Genomic DNA, 26,064 nt, shown 5'->3' on the forward strand with positions numbered 1-26,064 from the left:
CTCATAGCATTTGTTACAACCCCTGCCTTATAGCCTCTTTGCTTAAACCTATGTCTAAGGTCCTCCGAATTTTTATGATATGTAGAATGTTGCGAACATATCCGTTTAGTCCTGATGAATTGGGATTTCGGGATGTTATTGGCTATGTGTGGAGCATGAAAACTTGTAGCATGCAACAATGAATTGTACTGAGGGAATTTCCTATGAGTTTCACTCTCAAGCGTGCCATCAGAGAGTTTCCGTACAACCACATCCAAAAAAATCATCTTATGGGTATCATGTTGTTCCGTAAACCCTAGATCCCATTCATTGTTGTTCAAATACTCTACAAAAGCCAACAGACTAGACTCAGTACCTCTCCACACTAGCCAGATATCATCAAGATATCGTCTCCAAATATCCATATCTGAAAGAAAATTATTTCTGGTGGAATCATAAATTAACTTGGTTTCAACATAGGCCATGAAAAGATCAGCGTATATGGGGGCAAAAGAAGCCCCCATGGCCATGGTGTAGTCCTCGAATAACAAGGATATACATTGTTCAGATCAGGCTGTAAAAACTTTTCTTTTGAAGAACATCAGAGAATATCATTCACATTGTGCAGTGTTACACACTCAGTCCTTTACCTCTTTGAACTGAGTTGAACACAGAGTGGTGGACCTGATATTAAAAATCTACAGCTGTAAGCTATGTCCATACTTTAACCCTGCCATCTACTTATAGGTTCATAGGTAGCTACTAGGCTATCAGCCCAAGGGCCTAAGTAAGCCTAGCCAACAAGGTTCCCTGGCTTACGCCACCCAAGAAAGTTAATTTCCTGTTCTGCTGTTGAGCAGAGCCACAGAATTGATCCCTGGGCTGTATTTCCTATCTCCCATCCACTCATCAAGATTTTTCTTGAAGAGTGCTAATGAGGAACTTTGCTTGACATAGATGGATAGCTTGTTCCAGAATATAGGAAGTCTCTGGGACAGGAATATATCCCTCCAGCATGTCCTGTTTATTGTGGTGACAAGGTTTAGGTCCCTAGAGCATGTAGCTCGGAGGGACTGGGATTTCTTTAGGTGGAACATGTCCAACAGCTGTGGGTTTAACATAGCTTTAGATGTCAGGCAGAGATCTCCTCAGAGTAGGTGATATGCTACAGAGTAAAGCTGGAGCTTTTTGAGCCAGTCAGTATAAGGCATCTGTCTGAGGCCAGTAATCCTCTTTGTGAGGTACTTCTGTGGCCTTTCCAGCTGCTGCAGATATATTGTGAGGTACATTCCAAAAGGGACGTTGTACTCTATAATGGGTCTAATGAGTAACAAGTAGAGGGGAACAATGACTTCTTTTTTTTCCTGGATGAAAACCCTTTTGTGATGAGGTGTGCCACATAGAAGGATTTCCTGACTACTGTGGTGATGTGATTATCCAAGGAGAGACTACTGTCCACCTGGGTCCTAAGGTCTCTTATCACACATTTGGCATTAAGTAGACTGCCATTTATGTGGTAGTTCATGGGTACAGAGTTTTTACCAAAGGGGGTGATAATGGACTTTTTGGCATTGAGATTGAGGCCATGCCTCTGACACCAGGTATCTCTCTCAGTGAGGCCCTTCTGTAGGATGTCCACATCATTTGCGGACTTGACTATGGCTCCTAACTTGCAGTCATCTGTAAACGTCATTAGCCAGAAGCCTTCTGTGTTAGCCTGTACTTCAGAGAAGTAGATACCAAACAGGAGAGGTCCCAGGACTGAACCCTGTGGTACTCCACTTGTCACTGGTTTGAAGTCAGATTTGGAGTCTGCAACTTTTACAGTGTGGGTTCTGTCAGTGAGCCAGTTGGCAACCCATCTTGTGACATAGGGATTTATACCTAGTTTAGTGAGTTTAGCTATAATTCCAGAATAGGGAATGGTGTTGAAAGCCTTGGCAAGGTCAAAATAGGCTGTGTGAACCACCTTACCCTCATCTACAGCTTTAGTGACTGCCTCAAAGAAGTTGATCAGGTTCAGAAGGCATGATCTGCCTTTCACAAACCCGAACTGGGTGGGGTCCAGAGTCTGGAGGTTACCAATGTCTTTGTTTATGAGTTCCATGATGATATGTTCCATGGCCTTACAGACCAGGCTCGCCAGGCTAATAAGACGATAGTTCCCAGGATCAGTGGTGACTCCCCCTTTGTGGAGTGGGAAAACTGTTGCTGTGTGTCATTCAGTGGGCACAAAGCCTGATGTGAGACTATGATTGAACATGGTGCTTAAGTGGGGAGCCAGTTCATTCTGAAGTTCATGTAAAACGCAGCCTGGGATGTTGTCCAGTCCCATGGATGCTGTGTTTTTGGTCTTAGAGAGTGCAGCTTTTAGCTACATAGATGTGATTACAGGGACTCTGCATTCTTCCTGTATAGGTATGGACCCTTTAGGGGGTGAGAGGCAGGTAAAGTTAGCACTGAACCTATCTGCCAGGATGTTGGCAATATCAGTTGGTTCTGTAATTTTCATGCCGTTGTGCTGTAACTCAGAGCAGATCTGGATGTTGCCATTGAGATTCTTGACATAGCTATAGAATGCTTTGTGGTTCTCCTTAGAATCATTGGCGATTTTGTTTTCATAGCTAGCTTTGGAGGATCTTATAAGGGATCTCAGCTTCATACTGAGGCTGACCAGGGAGCACCTCCACTCATGGGATTCTTCTCTCTTTTTGCAACAGTTTCTTCCTTCTGTTGTAGAGTTTGTTTATGGCAGAGTGCATTTGTGTAGGATTCAGCAGTTGTAACTGTATTGTCCATCTGCATGGCTGTCATGAAGTTCGCCACATGAAGTTGGCTTTGGAGAAATTTTTTACCATGGTTTCCTTAATGGTGGGTGGGGGCGAGATGCGGATATCTAGGGTTATTAGCTTATGGTCAGATCTGACCAACGAGGAGTTGACTTCAGGTGTGGAACACTGGTCACTCATGTTGGTAATGACTAGGTCTAGGTGGATATTGTTGCCCCTGGTGAGGGTGTGGATAAGTTGATCCAGGGCATTGGAATATATGAATTCCAGAAAGCGTTGAGCGAAGGAGTTGGTACATGAGTAGTTTCCCTAGTTAATGATGGGATGGTTGAAATCACCCATTATTAGTGTGTTTGGCTGAACCCCAATATTATCCAGTATATCAAGAAAAGATGAGTGAGAATCCTGGGGCATGGTGGGGGATCTGTAGCAAGCTACAATTTGGATTGCAGTTTTGCCCAGAGTTAGTTGTACTTGGATAACCTTGGATGCATTATACTGCGCAACTAGTCTGGAGGTGTGGATATCCTTAATGAATATGGACACACCTCCGCCTTTGGTGTTCTGGTCCAGGTTAGATGGCCGAAAAATGTGGTATGAGTTATAGCCTGTAATGCAGGGGTGCTGTATAAAGCCTTAAACCAGGTCTCAGTCACTGCACAAATGTCAATGTTCTCCATTTTAAGGAGTTCCTCGACTGAGTGCATTTTGAGATTTAGACTTCTAGCATTCATGGCTTACTTGCCTAGATAATCTATCTTGCTTGAGAGTGTGTATTCTGAATGCAGTGAAAAGATGTGGGGTTATGAATGTGCACAGATGGGTTATTAATATGGATTATGGCTTATGATTTGCAAAAAGGAGAATGTGCTAGGCATTTAGATAAATAATTTGCAAGAATGAATTAATGTCAGTACAGTGCACACAACCAGTAACAACAGCTGGAAGCCTTCATCCATCATACAGTGGGGCAGTGCCATGTATCACATAGGTTATGTTTTCAGAGAAATACAAGGTGCTGTACATCAGAGACACAGTGTGTATGTATGAAGACTGCATGTAAAGATATTCCTTGGCAAAGTGCACATCACAAATCAAATGTATACATCACTGTATCTCCCTGTTCTGCATTTCAGCTGTATGTCTAACTATCAGTTAAGGATGACATGGTTGGTGAAGTGAATTTAATACTGAATGACGAACTTAAACTTGATAGCACTTTAACAAATCATAGAATATTCCACAAAACATTTTGGAAGGAATACAACAGTCTGTTCCAAGCTTTATACATAATCATGTACTAAAAGATGTGCTACTCACAGAACATTACAGATTACAAAGATATTCATAAAAATTCAGTAAATGAACAAGTTCATAAGCATGCACAAAATAATTGTTAATTGTTAATATCAATAACATGTACAGCAGATTTTCAACAACGTCTGAAAGACGCAAAGCTAAGAATATAATATGTTTGCTTTTTGTAGTGTTGAACTCACCACACTCCCACATGCATGCATGCTGCGCTGTTTCTTTATGGGCTGAGCCAGCACACATTTTGTTTTAACAAACAGTTACTGCATGTGTGTATCATACCTCTCAACTGTACCAAATTCTACGGAAAGTACTGTTTTGGGGCTTGAAATAATGGGGAACCACAAATTCCCGAGTGGCACCTTTAAATCCTGATTTCATTTTTTTGTATTTATTTGTGCTTCCCATGTGCTCACTGACATCATCACTCAGCACCCGTGTGCTCCATGATCTCATTATCATGCAGTGGTGGATGTGGTAACTTCAGAGCCATGACAGTCCTCTGAGCAATCTAGTTGGTTAGACTAAAGGGACCAGGAGAAAGTGTGCTTCTGCATGATCAAGGTTGCGACTGCAAGTGTGACTGTCCTTTCCTATAGCAGCCACTGCCAGATAGACTTGTTAGTCATTACTTTCAATGGCATTACAGGCTATTTTTCTTTTAAGTTTGAAAGGAATGGATCACTTGAAGAAGCAAAAGAAGTACTGAGCAGCAGAGCACTGTCTTCTGGGTTCAGGGCAGACAGAAACAAATACATCTTGCATAACGTCAATTGATTGTCTCCTCCAGGCACTCTCCCCTTTTACAGGATGAGAAGAGTGTTGTAAGTAAAATAAAAAAATATAAATTATTTTAAAATCATTTATATGATGGCATAGCAGTGGCAGTCTCATTGGCAGTCAGTGTGTGAAGGATCAGGAGCATTCATATCTTTCGCAATTGGTGATTGATAATCATAGCAACAGTAGGTGAAAAGAAATCAGTTAACTCAGTCAGCACTCTGTTGTTGTTGTGTCTTTCGGCTTTTCCCGGTTAGGGGTCGCCACAGCGGAACTCCGGTCCGCTAATGATTGGCAGTAGATTTTTATGTGCCGAGTTGCCAGCTCTGACGCACAACCTTCAATGAAGGTACGCCCATTCACGCATGTCTCCACACAGAAGATGCTCTAGCTGAGAATCGAACAGGACAACATCTTACGGTGAGGCGACAACCATACCACAGCACCACCACTGCAGTACTCAGCAGCAAGTTGTGAAGATGCTATTTGTTATTCGAATGTGATCGATCATCATCGGGATGGTGAACTAGGCAGATGCAGCAGAGAATCATTGTGCACAGACAGGAGGAGGAAGCTAGTTGGTTTAACTTCTCTAGATGAGATAAGCATCACAGTTTACCTTCATGTGTGCATTTTGCACACGTGCGAACAGCAAATGTTCAAAAGGATGTTTGCAAAGTTTGCAAATGTACGCAAAAAGGTTTGAATGTGCAATGAGTGAATGCACAGTGACATTCGCTCATTGCAGATTCGGCATTTTGGGGCAGATTGCACTATAGTGGGGATTGGAAAAAGGTCTCTTTCCCCACTGTAGTGCGATCTCAGAGATAGAATAATGAAGTAGGGGGTTGTGGAGGACACAGCCACTTACCCCCCTGCTTTACACTTCATTACTTTTTTTTCAACATTTATGTTCGAAAATCAGTGAATCTGCATTTCGATTTGCTGATTTTTGAACATTGGAAATTGTCAGGGTTTTGTTTTTCGAAGTTACGATTTGCTCATATGAGTAATCACACGAGTGTGTTTGGCCTTTGTAAAGGTAAACCGAGCGTCGCATCTAGCCTTGTGTCTTTTGTTGTTTCCTGTGTATCGCATCTAGCTTTGTGTCTTTTACCAGTTTGTCTCATCCTGCTAGTTGGTTTAACTTCTTTGTTGTTACACCTCTTTGTTTTTGTAGAGGCATTTAAGCTGCGTAAGCACACACAATCTGCTTCAGCACATGACTGTAGTCATCACACGAGTCTCCATAGATTGTGAAAAGTATGCAACTATTTTAAGAAATAATAAGATAATAAGTTTATGACAGTTGTAATAGGAAAGACAGGAGGAATTATAGTTAATAATCATGGCATAGCTCTTGTTCTTTTCACATACTGATGCAAAACCTGTTCTATTAACCTTTTTAAGTAAGTCAGAGTATTAGTTTAAAAAATTTTGCTGAGTTGGTGTCTTTATCCTTACATTATTTTTGGTTTGCACAAAAATGTTGAGCATATCCTTTCTGCATAGACAACACAATGCTTTTTATAATGTTAGATCAATATGCATTACAATCTGTGCTACCTCCAAATGTACCTGATTACTAGAAAAGTTCCTCATTTTGAGACGTAAAAACTGCATGATGTTGCTCATTGTTCCCCCATTGAAAGGGTGTCACATATAGTGTTAAGATTTTATTTAACTAATATCCATGGGAAATAATACTGAATCATGTTGATTCATCAAAATATGTTTTTGTAAGTATAAAGTGACACATTTTAAACATCCTATGAGCTTCCTAGCCGAAAAAGTTACCAAGCTGCTAAGAATTGTTCCACATTTTGCCCTTAGCATGTGTCTTCAGGGTCTGGTTGTTCATAGGTTCATAGTTAGGTACTAGGCTATCGGCCATGGGGCCTATACAAGCCCAATCAAAAAGGCACCCTGGCTTTTGCCACACAAGAAAATTATTTTCCTGTGCCACTGTCGAGCAGAGCCACAGAGGTGATCCCGGGGTGAAATTCTTATTTCCCATCCAATCATCAAGATTTTTCTTGAAGAGTGCTAATGAGGAGCTTTGTTTCATATAGATAGGTAGTTTATTCCAGAGTATGGGAAGTGTTCTGTTTATTGTGGTGACAAGGTTTAGGTCCCTAGAGCGTGCAGCTCGGAGGGATTGGGATTTCTTTAAGTGGAGCATGTCCAGCAGCTCTGGGTTTGACATAGCCTTGTATGTTAGGCAGAGATCACCTCTGAGTAGGCGATATGCGACGAAGTAAAGCTGGAGTTTTTTGAGACGGTCTGCATAGGGCATTTGTTTGAGGCCAGTAATCCTCTTTGTGAGATACTTCTGCGGCCTTTCCAGTTGTTGTAGATGCCTTGTGAGGTACATACCAAAAGGGGCATTGCATTCTATAATGGGTCTAATGAGTGATGAGTAGAGGGGAACAATGACCTCTTTTTTTCTGGATGAGAAACCTTTTGTGATGAAGTGTGCCACGTAGAAGGATTCCTGACTACTGTGGCGATGTGATTATCAAAGGAGAGACTACTGTCCACCTGTGTCCCAAGGTCTCTTATCACACTTTGGGTGTTAAGTATACTACCGCCTATGTTGTAGTTCATGGGTACAGAGTTTTTACTAAAAGGGATGAGAATGCACTTTTTGGCATTGAGCTTGAGGCCATGGCTTTGACACCAGGCATCTGTCTCAGTGAGGCCCTTTTGTAGGATGTCCACATCGTTAGGAGTTTCGACTATGGCTCCTAGTTTGCAGTCATCTGCGAACTTCATTAGCCAAAGACCTTCTATGTTAGCCTGTACTTCAGAGAAGTAGATACCAAACAGGAGAGGACCCAGGACTGAACCCTGTGGTACTCCACTTGTCACTGGTCTGAAGTCGGATTTGGAGTCTGCTACTTTCACAGTGTGGGTTCTGTCAGTGAGCCAGTTGGCAACCCATCTTGTGACAGGGATATATACCTAGTTTAGTATGTTTATCTATAATTCCAGAGTGAGTGATGGTGTCAAAAGCCTTGGCGAGATATAGATAGGCTGTGTGAACCACTTTACTCTTGTCTACTGCTTTGGTGACTGCTTCAAAGAATTCTATCAGGTTTAGGAGACATGATCTGCCTTTTACAAACCCGAACTGGGTGGGGTCCAGAGTTTGGAGATTACCAATGTCTTTGTTTATAAGTTCCATGATGATACGTTCCATGGCCTTGCAGACCAGACTTGTCAGGCTAATGGGGCGGTAGTTCCCAGGGTTTGTGGTGGCTCCCCCCTTGTGGAGTGGGATAACCATTGCTGTGCGCCATTCAGCAGGCACAAAGCCTGAGGTGAAGCTATGTTTGAACATGGTACTTAGGTGGGGTGCCAGTTCATTCTGTAGTTCATGTAGAACGCAGCCTGGAATATTGTCTGGTCCCATGGATGCTGTGTTCTTGGCTTTGGAGAGTGCGGTTTTTACCTGTGCAGCCATGATTACAGAAACTTTGCATTCTTCCGGTATAGAGATGGGCTCTTTAAGGGGTGAGAGGGGGGTAAAGTTAGCACTGAACCTATCTGCCAGGATGTTGGCAATATCAGTTGGGTCTGTATATTTAGTGCCATTGTGCTGTAACTCAGAGCAGATCTGAGTGTTGCCATTGAGATTCTTCACATAGCTATAGAATGCTTTGTGGCTGTCTTTAGAATCAGTGGCAATTTTGTTTTTGTAACTAGCTTTGGAGGATTTTATCAGGGATTGCAGCTTCTTACTGAGGCTGACCAGGGAGCTCCTCCACTCATGGGATTTTACTATCTTTTGTAACAGTTTCTTCCTTCTATTGTACAGTTTGTTTATGGCAGGGGACCACCAGATTGGCTTCCTTTTTTTGGAGGATAGCATCTTGGTTCTGTTTGGGATAGCACGATCCATGCACTCATGTAAGTGCTTATAAAGTGCAATTGTGTAGGATTCAGTAGTTGTAACTGTACTGTCCATCTGCATGGGTGTCATGAAGTTCACCACTTCTGTCTTAAGAAGCATGAAGTTGGCTTTGGCGAAATTTTTTACCATGGTTTCCTTAATGGGGGTGGGGGCAGGATGTGGATATCTAGGGTAATTAGCTTATGGTTGGATCGGACCAATGAGGCGTTGACTTCAGGTGTGGAACACCGGTCACTCATGTTGGTAATGACTAGATCTAGGATATTGTTGCCCCTGGTGGGGATGTGGATAAGTTGATCCAGGGCACTGGAGTTTATAAATTCCAGAAAGTGTTGAGCGAAGGAGTTGGTACATGAGTTGTTTTCCCAATTAATGGTGGGGTAGTTGAAATTGTCCATTATTAGGGTGTTTGGTTAAACCCTAATATTTTCTAGTACATCAAGAAAAGAGGAGTGGGAATCCTGGGGCATGGTGGGTAATTTGTAGCAAGCTACAACTTGGATTGCAGTTTTGCCCAGAGTTAGTTGCACTTGGATAACCTCGGCTGCATTATGCTGAGCAACTAGCCTGGAGGTGTGGATATCCTTAATGAATATGGACACACCTCCACCTTTGGTGTTCCGGTCCAGGTTATATGGCCGAAAAGTGTGGTATGAGTTATAGCCTGGTAGTGAAGGGATGCTCTCTGGAGCCTTGAACCAGGTCTCAGTCACTGCACAGATATCGATGTTCTCCATTTTAAGGAGTGTCTCGAGTGAGTGCATTTTGAGATTTAGACTTCTAGCATTGAGTAGCATCACCTCAGTTTTATCTTGCTTGTTCCTGTTACGTTGGTGAATTTGTAATTTGAAACTTGCCTAAAAAAAGGCACTATAGGGGCGGAAAGAACCTTACCAGTATCCTGAATCCCAGGGGTGACAGGTGCAGACCATCTCTGGCAAAGCATTGTGGTCTGTCGTCCATGTCATCCCAGGCAGTCAGATATTGGATCCATTTAGAATGGCACCAGAAGCTTAGCCAACTGTTGAAGTCAGTCATTTTGTCCTTGTACTGCGGCATCATTCTGGGTGATGGCAGAATGCTACTCAGGGCTAGTGTTGTACCTGCCTGGGCTACAAGACCGGAGAGCTCCTCCATGTCTCTTTTCATGTAGTCCAGCGAGGTACATCTCAGGTCATTCACACCAACATGGACAATGACAGAGTCATATTTGTACTTGTTGTGGAGTGACCTGAGTGCATGGGTTATGTGGCGGATCCTGGCACCCAACAGGCAGCTGACAGTAACCTTCTCCTTGTTTAGCCTGGTGAGTGGGACATCAGTGTGCCTGACTATAGAGTCACCTACGACCAGTGTGTTGGGTATGTTGTTTTGCCTTATTGGCTGTGGTTGAGTGGCACACTGAGTCGGCAGCTATGTGTGATTTGGGTTGTGTTGGGGGGTGGAGGTTGCTTTCATTTCTGCTTTGGAGGTCTCTGTTGCTTGAGCAGATTATTACTGAGAGCCTCTGCGAATGTTTTTGTGTTTCTATGTGTGGATTTTGGTGGTGTAGATTTAGTGAGACTATGTGATGAGTGTGGTGTGGTGCAAGTGTTTACCTTCTCCTCTTGACTGTCAAGTTCAGTCTTCATTGGAGAGAGCTTTACCTCTAGTTTGGCTAGATAAATGCATCTCTCACAGGTTGTAGTGTTGGGTGGTAGGAGGAGAGGGTTGTCTGTGTACATGAGGCAATTTCTACATTGCCCCAAGATGCCCAGATTCATCAGATAGACAGTAGAGAACACTGGGAGCTGACCCTTGGACATGCCTGAATAAAAACATATTTTCCTCTTGATAAGTGAGGAAAGTGAGTACAAGAGCTGTTTTTCTCTAAGCAAGTGAGGAAAGTAAGTACCAAAACTGTTTTCCTCTAGGTAATGAGGGAGGTTGAGTGCTGTAGTAATTAGTAGGTTATTTAGTGCTTACAAGTTTTGAACAAGTGCTGATCATGAATAAGCAAATTCACGTGCTAAAACTAAGAATCTGTATCTAGACTAAACTAGTTACAGGAAAGGGGGGAAACAAGTGCAAATGCGGGCCTTTAAATCAGAAAGTTGAGAGAGATGGAAAAACTGCCCAAACGGCCAATAACTACAATTTCTGGGCCAGAACCACTCTTTATGTGGTAGATAGGTTACCTAGTGTTTACCACTCCCACTGATAAGCTAGAAGGCTTCCCTCCAACACAGAAAGCTTGGGGGGGGGGGGCTCAGAAGTTTACATACAGTCCTGGATACAGCAAATCTGAATCTGGACTATACTAGCTACAGGAAAGGTATTTTTTTTTTTATATACAGAAAATTAGCTAAAACAGCAGTAAAAACAATTCAAATGTAGTGCAAGCTAGCACACTTGAGTATGTAGCAATGTTAGACTAAACAGTTTAAAAAATGCAATTAAATTGAAAATGACTAAAACAAGTGCAGAATGAGTCTATTAGCATCATATAAATACAATACCATTGTTCTAGTTACATTTTGTCTTACTTTGCCTGTTTTTAAGTTTGTGCTTGAATGTTGGTATCCCACATTTCTGTCAGAGTGGGTGAGGTTACATTATTATTCTTATTTTTCTTTTGGCTGTTCCAGTTAGGGGTCACCACAGTGGATCATCTGTTTCCATTTCTTCCTGTCCTCTTGCTCTGTCACATCAACCACCTGCATGTCCTCTCTCACCACATCCATAAACCATATCTTAGGCCTCCCTCTTTTCCTTTTACCTGACAGCTCCATCCTTAGCATCCTTTTTTCCAATGTACCCAGCATCCCTCCTCAGCATACGCCCAAACCAAAGCACTCTCGCCTCTCTGGCTTTGTCTCCAAATCATCCAACCTGAGCTGACCCACTGATATATTTATTCCTCATCCTGTCCATCCTCATCACACTCAGTGCAAATTTTAAAATCTTTAACTCTACCATGTCCAGCTCTGACTCCTGCCTTTGTGTCAATGCCACCATCTCCAACCCATATAACATAGCTGGTCTCACTACCCTCTTGAAGACATTCTCTTTCACTCTTACTGGTAACTCTCTGTCACAAATCATTCCTGACACTTCTCCACCCACTCCATCCTGCCTGCACTCTCTTCTTCACCTCTCTTCTGCACTCTCTATTACTCTGAACAGTTGATCCCAAGTATTTAAACTCATCCACCTTCACCACCTCTACTCCCTGCATCCTCACTATTCCACTATCCTTCCTCTCATTCACACACATATATTCTGACTTAGTCCTGCTAACCTTCATTCCTCTCCTCTCTAGAGCATATCTCTACCTCTCCAGGGTCTCCTCAGCCTGTTCCCTAATCTCACTGCAGATCACAATGTCATCTGCAAACATCACAGTTCACAGGGACACTTGTCTGATCTTGTCTGTCAACCTGTCCATCACCATTGCAAATAAGAAAGGGCTCAGAGCTGATACTTAATGTAATCCCACCTCCACCTTAAATGCTTCCATCACTCCCACTGCAGACCTCACAACTGTCACACTACCCTCGTACATATCCTGTACCAGTCTTACATACTTCTCTGCCACTCCTGGCTTCCTCATACAATACCACAACTCCTCTCTAGGCACCCTATCATATGCTTTCTCTAAGTTCACAAAGACACAATGCAGTTCCTTCTGACCTTCTCTATACTTCTCCATCAACACTCTCAAAGCAAACATTGTATCTGTAGTGCACTTTCCCAGCATGAAACCATACTGCTGATCACTAATTATCACCTGCCATCTTAACCTAGCTTCCACTACTCTTTCCCATAATTTCATGCTGTAACTGATCAATTATATCCCTCTGTTGTCACTACAGCTCTGCACATCACCCTTATTCTTAAAAATCGGTACCAAAACACTTCTCCACTCCTCAGCCTTCCTCTCACTTTCCAAGATTTCATTAAACAATCTGGTTAAAAACTCCATTTCCATATCTCACCTCCATACTTCCACAGGTATGTCATCTGGACCAACAGCCTTTCCATTCTTCATCCTCTTCATAGCTTTTCTTACTTCCCTTGCTAATCCATTGCACTTCCCGATTCACTGTCCCCACATCATCCAACCTTCTCTCTCTCTCTCTCTTGCATTCTCTTCATTCATCAACCCCTCAAAGTACTCTTCCCATCTGCTCAACACACTCTCCTCGCTTGTGAGTACATTTCCCTCATTATCCTTTATCACCCTTACCTGCTGCACATCTTTCCTAGCTCGGTCCCTCTGTCTAGCCAATTGGTACAGGTCCTTTTCTCCCTTCTTAGTGTCCAACCTTTCATACAACTCTCCATATGCCTTATCCTTAGCCTTTGCCACCTCTCTCTTTGCCATGCGCCTCATCTCCTTCTACTCCTGTCTACTTTCTTAATCTCTCTGACAATCCCACTTCTTCTTTCCCAGCCTCTTTCTTTGTATACTCTCCTGTACTCTCTCATTCCACCAGCAGGTCTCCTTGTCCTCCTTTCTCTGTCCAGATGTCACACCAAGCACCTTTCTAGCAGTCTCCCTTACAAACTCAGCTGTAGTTACCCAGCTATTTGGTAACTCTTCACTGCCACCCATGCCTATCTTAACTCATCCCTCAACTCCACCTCACAATCATCCTTTTTCAATTTCCACCATTTGATCCTTGGTGCTGCCCTCACACTCCTCCTCCTTTTGTTCACGAACGTTATCCTACAGACCACCATTCTATGCTGCCATACCACAATTTCCCCTGTCACCACATTACAGTCTCCAGTCTCCTTTAGACTGGCCCTCCCACTTGGGTTATATAATCTACCTGTGTGCATCATTCTCCACTCTTGTATATCATCCTGTATTCCTCCTTTTTCTTAACTGTAATGCTTTTTATAATGTTAGTTAGATCAATATGCATTATGATCTGTGCATACCTCTCAAGTGCACCTGATTACTAGGAAAGTTCCTCATTTTGAGTCATTTGGGTGGGGTTACATCATTATGTATGCAAATTTTATTTTAATAATTGTCTGGATTTTTGGCCAATTGTACCTACTTTTCATGCAGCTTTGTCCAGATTTTTGATGTTTCCAGGTTGAGAGGTGTGGTGGTGTATATATCCATATTCTTACAGATAATGGATGAATATGGAAACATCCAATACATAAACACTATTGGCCAGCATAATCTACACAATAACAGCTATCAACACATATTACAAATGAAAAGATATGTATAGGCACTCCGAAAGACATTTCTCTTGGTTTAAACAAACAGGGCTGTAATAAGAATGTTCACTTTATTAAGATGAATGGGGGTAAAGAATGTATTTAAGAGCTACTATTCACGCATACACAGGTAAACTATGTCATATTACCATATTATTATGTATGACTACACAATTCATAGTCATTAATAGCCTGGGTGCTATAGCCATCAGTGATACAAGTATAGTGGATATGTGAAATGATGTCATTATAAGGTTAGAAAATAGATATACATCTACAAAGTGCAGTATGTACGTTATGAACATTAATAAATAACTAAACCTCATGGGAATAGAAATCGTACTTATATGAAGAACAGTGACCATGTGTAATCAATTATCCAGATGAGTTAATTGTCAGAACAGCTACTAAATGGTTTTAAAAGGCATGTATCTGATATATTTGGGGCACAGCAATATCTATAAATTCTGTAGGAATGCATAGGTATGTATATTATTATAACACTTACTGTAGGCATCCACTTCCTGTCAGTGCACCTCAGCAACCCTCCACGGAAGTTCCTCTGTGCCCCTCCAATACAGGTTATCATGGCAGCATTAAACCTGCACTCCAGTCCAGTAGATCCCCATATATCAACTCTCCCTCACAATCCAGATCCAAATGTCAATCATCACAAAGTATCGTGGCCTGGCTGTCATGTGATGCTCCACTCCAGAGTAGACTCTCAGCATCTGGATGGTCTCCTCATCAGTTGAATTGGACATCAAGGCCTCCTGGAAGTAGCCATCTCAATAATGTCAATAATCAAAAGTCAGACCTAGTCAGATCTGAAAATTGCTCACTGAGGTCCCACTCAGTTCACAGATAGCAATGGTCTGATCTGTAAATGTATCAAAATAATTATTTAAAAGTGGCACTTATGTCATGTTATTAGATCACTGGAAGATAATGGCCACATGATACAAATGGTACCATTTAACAATACCTATTGGGTACTTGTGCAGACCACCTCCCTGTTATGCCGAACTACTGGTTGATGCAACAAATTTTGAAAACTTATGCAGATGTGCTCAAACAGGATTCCAAAACCTGGAATTTCCAGAAGCCTCATTAATTGGTATGGCATAAATGGGACTTAAAATATGTCTGTACAGTAGCTGCTCTTGTTTTCAGCTACACATGAGTCATAGGTAGCTGCTAAGGTAAATTTGCACCTGATAGCATTCCAGTTTGGGGGAATATTAGCTCATTTTACACCTATGTTAACATTACTCATTTTCAAATGTATCTCTTTAGATTTATGGAAAATGCGTTCATTATGAAAATTGCATGTAACTTACTGAAGTGGTGTATGATTTACTTGTATGCATACAGGTATTCACATGCAGTAATTTCTCACATTCAGTTGTACAGACAGATTTACATAGCAAAACTGAACCAAACATAAAGATGGATTTAAGGATTATCAGTAAATCTTGCAGGTGACTTCATACAGTCTGTGGTGTATGTACGGAAAACTATGGACTTCAGCAGTATCCATAATTCACTGCCTACCATGTTTTCCTCTAGCTGTTATGGATATCTACTCATTGATGGTTTGTAAAAAAAAATCTTAAAACTACTGGGTCAATACAAACAGGATCTGTACTATTTGTGGCCTGCTGATGGATCCAGTGGTTTTCCAATGTTTTCTGTAAGTTGTTCAACTGATAATTTACAGATACTCTGTGTTGATGTGGATAGCATTAATTCCTCAGTAATACTTGTGTTGATCAGAAGTCATCTTGTATGCCATGGGAAATAGATTGTTTTGAATACTTGTCTGGTTAGACTGCAATTGCATTGCAACTACAGTAATCACATGTTTCTGTTGTACACATATGTTTGTGTATTATACTTACATGAGATGCATTCAGACTATGGCTCCTGTGGCGTAATGCTGTAGAGTTTGTACTTCCATTCCATGGATATCTACTGTAAGGTTTTTGAATCCCCAGACATCCTCTACAGACATTACAGGTTATGTTGTTTTTACAATTTTATGTATGCAGGCATTATTGTATGTTTTTATATGTCACATTACTATATGTCACAGTGAGTATTTCATAGAATTTTGCATTGCACAGGAATACATAGTGTTTACAGTGACATAACCTGTCCTCATAATTATCTCTATATGTGGGCCCCCTCATGAATATAAACATGTGCATACCACTTTCATTCAGATAGCAAACAGATCTACAGGCAGCAATTTCTCCCCACAGGAAAATGAGATTATAATAGATGCTCTGTGACAACATGGATGGAGACTCCTTTGATGGGTAGGGAATACAGTATGGAGGAATGAAGTGTGGGCCGATCTCACCAATATGATTAATGCAGTGGGAGGTCACAATTAGTCCCCACAAGGTCTGTCACTAATGCTGCTCTGATATGATCTTCCATGCAGCCAACAGGTTACGATGCTATGAGAGATCCAGGGATGCCACCAGCGGTAGTCATCACTGACACCCCCCAATGCGATCACAGTATTTCTTGCATCCCTGCATACAGCAAGTGGGGAGTGATGCATTACCCAGGGATAGGACAGAAGCAGGTATTCCAAGCTGCCATGTATGTGTTACTTTGCATAACATGGATGACTATAGAGTAAACCAGTACATATTGCTAGTACATGCACAATCATGTTTTACCCTTTTGTTTGTTTCAGCAGCAGAACTGAATCATACACAGAGATCCATACATTGTAATGACAAGCAATGTAAGTGTAATGACATGTAGCCATACAACTGCAGTACAAACAAAACAGTACAATCAACATGTATAATGCTGTCTGCATTAATGTTCAAGGGTCTATCTACTTCTGTACAACACCAGGAAATGGCAGGTGAGTGTCACCATACAGTGTTATTGTGACCACTACCTGTTATTGCCTCAGCCTCATGTCATAGCACTGTTGCTTACTGTCATATTGATATTTCCCCTAACATTGTACTCTACAGGTAAATCCATTTGGGGCACAAGCTATGCAGGTGCAACCACAAACAGACTAGATATGGTACCACAACAGGTTAATAGGTTGCGGCAAAGTGTAGCAGACCTGTGTTACATGACATTAATGTTGATGTTTTTCTACACAGGGACATCTGGCCTACAGGTACATCATACCTCATGTGAGTATCCATAGCCCATGTTACTGTTTCATATATGTTATGTCACTATTCCATTGGCTGCATATATGCCTGTCTTGTCTTTCTCTTCACTATACCACTGCTGGATCTGCATTACGACACACAAACTCACCACATTAGGAGGGTGACACTGATAGTATGCTGTTACCTCACTTTCATACATGTCATTGCTGCTATTCCTGTTATTGTCCTCCATTAATACTGTGTCCTACTCATTCATAAGACAGACTACATCAACATCAAGTGCACACACAAGTGGTATGTCCATGTAATATCTACTGTATGTTTTGACATTATTGGAATGGTCCATGCTGGAAATGATGCGATTACTAATGCTGACTTTGTTTCCCTACAACAGTTGCAGTTCATCCTTCTCCTCCTATCCTATCTTCCCACAAGGACTTGTCAGGTATGTGTAATGACTGTATTCCTCGCATATGGCATATATGTTGGATATATAACATAATTGTCAACTCCCTGTTATGTAGATTCCATACCCATATACAGACAGGACCTAATGGTAAGTCATTATCTGTAACACTGCAATGAGATATATGTGTCATACATCTTTAATGATATACCGCATGTGATGTAAGGACATTGACATCTGTTTCTTCTTTTAACACATCAACTGCTTTTATCCTCCATTAGCCCATCCACTGATCCCAATGTGGGATCTGATGTGTCTTAGTACAGTAACATGGGCTCTGGCACACAGGACACTCATGTGCTAATACAGTCCAGCCAGATGGTGATAGTGGATGTGGCTGTTGCCTCAGAAATGAAGGAAAACTTGTCTAGCCATTCTGATAATGAGGGGACATCACTCTGTGAACAGGATGAGGCCTGTGAACAACAGACCCATGTTGAGAATGCTGCTAATGTTGACAGCTTCTAACAACACATTGATACTGTCCTTAGCAGTAGATGTAGATGTGCAGCTGGTGTCCGTGGTCAAGTGTCAGAGGGTGTCTGCCTACTCCTATAGGCAAATTAATGTTCCCAGTGATGTCATGGATCTGATATCTGTGCAGTTGCCCTTGTCACAGATCATGCTGCACACCAGCTGGGCATACTGCATGAAGGACAGGCGTACAGACATGGTGAAGTAATGGTATCAATGGCTGCACAGAATGAAAGTATGTTATCTGTAGCATGATCCATTGAATCCCTGGCCTCAACAGTACTATGGCAGTGCCATAGTACAATCAGGGTACTGCGTGCCCTGACTGTGCTTAGCTGATTGCCACATGGGAAAAGCAGGCCCCTTCTCAGCAGAACAAACATTGTCCATCAGACATTTTTATTTTATTTTATTTTAACATTTGTTGACCGGGAATGTCCGACTAGGTTCCACAGATCCTGTTTTCAGCGGAGACCCGGGGAGAAATGCTCCAGAAGCATGTCTTTAGATCATCAGTTACATCAAATACATCAAATACATCAATGTCTATGCTCCAATGTGCACACACACTTCTGCTGCTGTCCAATCTGCTGTGAGCCTGGCAGTCACGACCAGACAGTCAAGTCGCAGTCATACTCCTTCATTGCCATATGCTAGCATCACCCCTTCAGTCTCCTCAGTGGAGTAACCTGGGCCAAGTGTTTCTATATGTAATAGTGCATAGCAGACTGCAGTGTGAAGCATCAGAGTGGGTACCCTAGACTGCATTACAGTAACACTGACAGTTGATCGACTCTGTCTGGCAGTGTAAGTCTCACCCCACGATGATGTTGATTACAGCGTAGAACACTGGCAATGTCATCTGTCTGTGTTAGTTAACAAGTCTGATGCCACAGGAATCCAACATTATTATTATACATAGCTAACTTTATTTATTACATTTCTTTATCCATACTTTACACTGATATATTTTGCTTGTGATATTAACAGTTCTGCATTATGTCCTGAATGTTTTATCTGTTGCCATCTTTTTATAGTGGAAAGATTGTAACGTATTGCGCAGATGAGTGTCCCTTATTGTCTGCCATACACAGATACACTAACATGAGTCGTATGCATACCTGAGTCAGTTGTGGCCTGAGCTGATGGTTCCTGTTGTAATAAATTTGTACAGGTTCATACTGTTATATGTTATGATTATGTTGTTATGTCTGATGCTCAATGTGTACCTCTACTGGGTAATTGCCATGAGACACAATCTGTGCTGTTGTGGTGGAGCAACAGCTGAACATCAGTGTTTAATCTGTGTACTTCTTTATGTTTGGCTTGTCATGACTCAAAGTTGTGTGTCAGATGCTGTTGTATTTCCTAGGCCTACACTTGTGTCACACCCTCCATTGCCCACACCTGTGTCTTCTGCCCCCTATGCACTCTGGCTTCTCTTCTGGTACCTGTGGGATGTCATCTTCAGACATCTGGAGTTCTTGAGGTAGTTCACCCACAACTGCAGCTGGAAGACTGCCATGTGTTTTTGTTAGCATGTAGTGTAGCATGGTGCACACAGTTATCATCTGTACTGCCTTCTCAGTGTGTATTGCAGTGCACCCCTGGATGTGTACAGACATCTGAACCTAGCTTTCAGTACACCCAACACACACTCAATAGTATTTCCTGTTGCTGTGTGCACTCTGTTGTAGGCCTCCTCTGCAGGATTTGATGGTTCTCTGTACAGGTTCAGTAGCCACAGCTCAATTGGATAACCACAGTCACCTGCTGTGGGAGTAAACACACATGTCAGCACAGATATTGTTGGAAGGGATGTCCTTTCCCTACATCCTAGTTACGTTCCTGTACTTACCCAGTGGTAGTCAGTTAGGTATTCATCCTTGCTGGGATGCAGCCCTCAGACCACTTTCCCTTCATATGGCAGCATCATGGGCACTTCCAGGGTGAGTTTCCATGCTGTTTGTTATGCTGCTATTTGCTGCACACACAACCTGTCAGTTCAGGAATGGCCAGCCCTTTCTGTTAATGTATCGGTCTGTTTCTGGATGTACTGGGGTCTTGATAGGGATGTGGGTTCAATCTATTGCACCAATTAAAGTTTGCAAGGTTATATAAATGATGCATCACAGCTGTCCAGTACATGGGGATAGTTGGAAAGTGTTTGTAGTCATCCACCTTGCTGCACACTGCTGCCAGGAATTTTGTCAGGATATGATTGGCAGCTGTCTGTGACACTCCTACAGCATTCCCCACATGTCTTTGGAATGTCCTAGATGCAAGTGCACCCAGGCTGAGACACACTTTGGTTTCCAGTGGGATGGGGTTGCCTCACAATGCACACACTGACTTGTGTGGGGGACACACGTTGTACACAGACTGCAGCAGGTGTCTGCCTAGTAGCTGTCAATTATTTGTTGATCTTACAGTTGAGTTAGTTGCAGTCTTGCTCTCACTCTAGCTGTCTGCCTTCTACAGTGCACAGCTACATCCTCATCCATGCCTTGTAGTACTGCAGTCTATTGAAGTTCATTCACATCAAGTTGCATTTTTATTTATTTTTGTTGGTATTATTACAGAATATAACGGAATCCATATTATTAGCATCTGTTCCTTGTGATGCCATATAGCATATGCCAAGAATTTCAGAGTTGGTGTTGCAGTTTTTCTAATTTAAGTTGTATTGGGCACGCACAATATGTTGTGGAATCTGACAGGTGTACACAGAATCCATAATTATTCTACCCTAAATAGCTAAGTACTCAGACTGCTATTAGAGTATCTTCTGAAATCCCATCTGCAGCTGGTGTGCTGAAGTCTTTCTTTGGCATGAAGCACCGTCTGAAAACAGCTTTTGGAATCTGTCCCTATGGTGTGGACTGTAGTGAATTAAAATGTTTTATAATCAAAAACTGGAGGATAGTTGAAGGAAGTCTTGATTTATGTAAAATAATAGGTATAAGCCTGATGTTTATAAATAACAGAAGTGAAAAATTAAAAGGCATTTTAGAAAACAATTAACAATAAATGTGGAACAAATGCATTTAGAATGACACTGGTAACTTTTCTTGTGGACTTTGCAAAGTCTATCATTTTATTAACATGGTTGCTAACATTTGTAGAGAAAGATTAGAGAGAAATTATGCATTGATGGAGAGGTTTAATCATAGATAGAAAAAGTAGTACACATTATAGGTTCATAGGTTCATAGGTTCATACTAGGCTATCTGCCCGAGGGCATTTACAAGCCTAGCCCATAGTTCACCCTTGCCCTTTTTTAGTGGGGAACTATACCCATTATTTTGCTGTGCCTCTGTTGAGCAGTGACACAGATTAGCATGTGCTTGTCTTGTAATTCATTTTACAAAGGCAAAACTCAAAGGAAATTGGCAGCCAGTATTAAGGAACATATTAATAATATTAAAAATAAGAAGATGACACATGCACTTTACAAACATTCAATTGGATACAATCATTCAATTGGATGTAATAATTTAAGAAGTTTCTGTTTCATCTATTGTGTAGAAGAAAATATAAGAGGAGGGGACTATAACAACATCCTACAAAAGATAAAAAATGCTGTGCCAAGTAAGATTGGATTGTGCAACCCCTCCTGGTTTGAATGAAGCAAAATGAGAGTTAAGATAACCACATTTGTTCAAATATGCAAGTGGGTGGGAGTTGTGTAATAGTTCAGGCAACGTGTTAGTGATTATTTTTGCACTGACGAAGTCTGTATTCTAATAAAGACAAAAATATTAAACCTTATTTTATCTTTGGTGAATTTTCAGTTTATTTGTTTGCTTCCATTAGTTGCTCCATTAGAATGTCGCACTTCTTTTTTGTGAATTATTTTTATGTTCTGAGATGGTTTGGTCAGTGGTTGTTTTGACATTGGGTAATTAAAAAATGGTGATCAGTCAATGTAAAACTTTATAACAGAAAAAAATCCTTTAAACTGTACAGCAAGGCTACAATTCCTCAGAATGAGGATACTATAAAAATATTACCAAGAAAATGAAAACAGTGTAAGGACATGTAAAACAGCTCATAAACAGAGATTAGCTTCTGAAGTGTAGGAAGCCTCCAAGTCCTTATTAAAATATGTTAGAAAACTAACGAGTAACACTCCATATTGTTCTGAATTTCTCCTTAATGGGATTCTCCACTGTGACGCCAATGGCATATCAAATATAAAACAAGTTCCCTCAAACTTCACCTATGAAACACGTATTCTACTATCACTCATCCCAGAATCCCTTACACCTTCATATTACCAAACAGCATATTTGTAAGGTGTTACCAAAAATGAAAAATACCTTCGCCATGGGTCTTGTTAACCTACCTGGATGGTGTTCATTAAATAGCATCACAAAGGCTCTTTACAAACCTCTCCTTAAGTTGTCTAGCCTAAGCCTAGCCACAGGCTGTATTTCTGAATCCTGATCCACTGCTGTGATGATGTCCTCCGCAAGGATGACCCTACCACTGAGCCTGGAAATTACAGACCAATCAGCCTTACAAGCTTGATCTGTAAAGATATGGATCTTGTCATAGCTAGTTCCATTATTTATAATATTAACAATTTCATCAGGCTTGATCCCCAGCATTCTGGCTTCATCATAGGGAGATCACTGCCTGTTAAACTTATTAATTTCTTCAAGAGGGTGGTCATGCTGTTCATACAGCTTATCTTGATCTGGCCAAAGCATTCAATGCCATACCTCATGCCAGAATTGTAAGGGAATCATCATCCTTAAGCATAGATCCTTATATGGTAAGATGGATAGCCAGTTGGCTAAAAGACAGAACCCACATAGTTCATAAGGCAGCTGGCTCTTCAAATGATGCTGAAGTTAAAAGTGGAGTATATTAAGTCCTCTCCTGTTTCGCATTTAAGTCTCTAATCTCAAAAACAATAACCCAGACCTCTGCTTAACCAGACCTGCAGATGACTGAAAGTTGAGTGAAAGGATGGAAAATATATGTGAAATGAAATACATAAGCAATGGAATAAGGGATATGTTAGAAAAGAACGGCAACATGAAATAAGTGGGAATGGTTATAGGTAAAGGTAGGAAAGATGTAGAAATAGATGAAATAGGGTATAAGTTTTACAAAAAATGGAAAAAGAATATTTCTTAAAAAATGTAAATGAATGGATGAAAAGGAAGATAGAGAATGATGAGGTACGCATGAGTGTCATACATATGTTATGGGAAAAGTGACAGAAAGAAGAAATTAAAAAAAATGGAGACCTATTACTTCATGTCACGTTGATTATTAAATAATGATATTATATCAGAAGATATTTAAGGCAGTTATTAAAGAACCAGTACAATATGAAGTATATAGAGTTAAAGGGAGAATTATTAAGGTAATGTTAGAGCATTGGGTATGGGGCACATGCTATTGTTTTCCTCCTGGAAAGACAAGGAGCAGAAGTATATTGATTCCTGGCTGTCTCAGATTGGACAATGTGTATGGGTGTGGGACGACTTCCAGGATTAGTTTGGTTGCCATTTTGGTGCAGACCTTTTCATTTTAATTATGCACTACTATGCAGATTGTCTCACACCTATACTAAGTTGTTGTATGTGTTATCTGGAGCATCTACCAGAAGAAGGCTACAATAAACCTATAGATCCCCTGCAACATCTGGGATGAGACTGCCAGTCACCAAAGAGCCAGTAACCTGCTTCTCAGGAACCAGCTTGAGAATAGTGTTACTGTTTTGCTTCTGGTGACAGAAGGAGTTAATGGACATTGATTCTTGTCTGCATGTAGCTGCAGTGAGACAGGCAGTAATAGAAGCCAGGTAACAGCCAATAAAAGAGTCACCACTGTTCATCGTTCTTGGAAAACCTAATTCGGTCTTTTCATGGAGTACTGTGGGAATACTTACCATCTAACCTAGCTTCATATTATCATCATAAATACTTCAGCCATTAATCTTCATGGTCTTCTGCAGTAGTCTCCCACAATCCCTTAAGTGCTAAGACCAGCAATCCTTCACCCTCTGATAATGACTCAGCACTCTGAACTTACCCCATCTGTGGTCAGTCTGATCACATTAGGTGTTCTAAGGCATTAGCATAGCAACTGACTTATAATGACCAACTGTTCACTGTTTCTACCAATTAATAGTACAACCTGTAAGATATATAAATATTTAAGAAACATGGAGGCAAACCTCTTGCATCATCCCACTATCGGTAAGCATCATACCTCCACAACAGCTCATCAATTGTAACACACCACTTGACCCATAACTTATATGAAGGCTGTAAAGAAAAAATTGCCAAAGCCTACTAGGACACACTCTAAAAGATCCCAGCCTCCAGCACATGAGGCAACACCTACTTCCTCTCTGCTCACACATACTATATATCCACTCAGCTCTCCCAAGAGTCATCAAGAAAGCAGGCCAAAGCCCACAAACCCCTCTAAGTCTGCTTTCACATGGAAACATTTTAGTCATAGCTAACTATTGTCAGCCATAAAGACTCCACATCTACCAGACAGGATATGAACAGGGGAACTGTAAGCTGCTTGTCTGGTGTCAGGATTCATGACATCACAAGGGCTCCAAGCTCCTTTATACCAGGCAAATATGACTATGACCTAGAGATAATGACCTAGGTGTTCCAACCACAAAGACATGAAGAAAGACATGATGAAACTTATCATGTATGTGTTATAGGCAGGAAAGGTTGCTTTGGGCAAGTACAGGGGAACATTTGATTTTCAGTAACACCATCACTTCTCATTAATTTTGCATGACCCTAACTTGGAGTTCCTGGAGATACAAGACAGTCTTAACAAATCCAACTATTACATCATTGCTGGCTAGAAATCCTTATCAGTGTCTCCCAGAGATCATGGAAACTACCACAACACTCTGAGGGATTAAATATCAAATACAATACCTTCTTACTAGGGACTTAGGTATTGACTGACACATTTACAACTCAAAAAATGCAAATGCCCATCATTTCCTAGACTATGTTCATCCCAATGTGTTGGAGCAAATTGTGAACCTACCTACAAGAAGCTCTAATATCCTTGACCAGATCTTTACTAAACTAGGCCCACGCATCATCTCATGCCTAGTTAAATCTGACCACAAATCAGTCATCTTCTCTCTGAGGCCAGTTGGTACCACTTCATGACTAAATGAAATCTAATTTAGGGACTTCAAATGTATCTCGGCTTGTAGAAGACCTTTACAAAATTCCCAGCTCTCCCTCTGTAAATGGACTCAACTGAGAATGCTGCCATATTCACCTCCATCTTTACCAGCAAATAAATATATGCATACAAATGTCTGTACTTGTCCCCCCCTAAATATAATCATAAATTTGGGAATAAACCTCAAGATCACACTGAAACATGTCAGCAAGAAACTTAAGAGCACTACTAGAAAATGTAAAATAGAGTACAAGTTTAAGGTTGCTACAAATACCAAAGGAAACTACAGATCTTTCTTCAGTTATGTCAGAAAATTAAGTAATGCTATCCAACAATGCTAAAACACATTTAATGCTAATTTTACCCCGTCTACTTTCATTGTTGCACTACTCCTGAAAATGTAGTTTCCCCTGAAGTCACATTGGAACAAGTCTTAGAATCTCTATCAAAGCTAAAAATAATACTGCCATGGGACCAGACTACATACTAGGCCTCATTCACATCAGTGCCATATATGCAGTATCCTAACATCTACCTAAACTGTTTGAACTCAGCCTATCCACAGTGCTTGTGCCTGATGCTTGGAGACCAGCTAGTGTGTCTCCCCTACACATAGGCAGCCCTCAATAGAGCTGAGTATTTATAGACTCATTAGCCTCCCCAACCTTATATGCAAAGCCATGGAATGCATCATAGCAGATGTCATTTACACAGACATAGGCAACTTAACTGACCTACAATCTAATTAGATGGGTTCTGTGTCGGGCAGGCCCT

The sequence above is a fragment of the Protopterus annectens genome, chromosome 1.part1 (genome assembly GCF_019279795.1).
Source record: "Protopterus annectens isolate FY-2018-M chromosome 1.part1, PAN1.0, whole genome shotgun sequence".
In the NCBI taxonomy this organism is placed as follows: Eukaryota; Metazoa; Chordata; order Ceratodontiformes; family Protopteridae; genus Protopterus; species Protopterus annectens.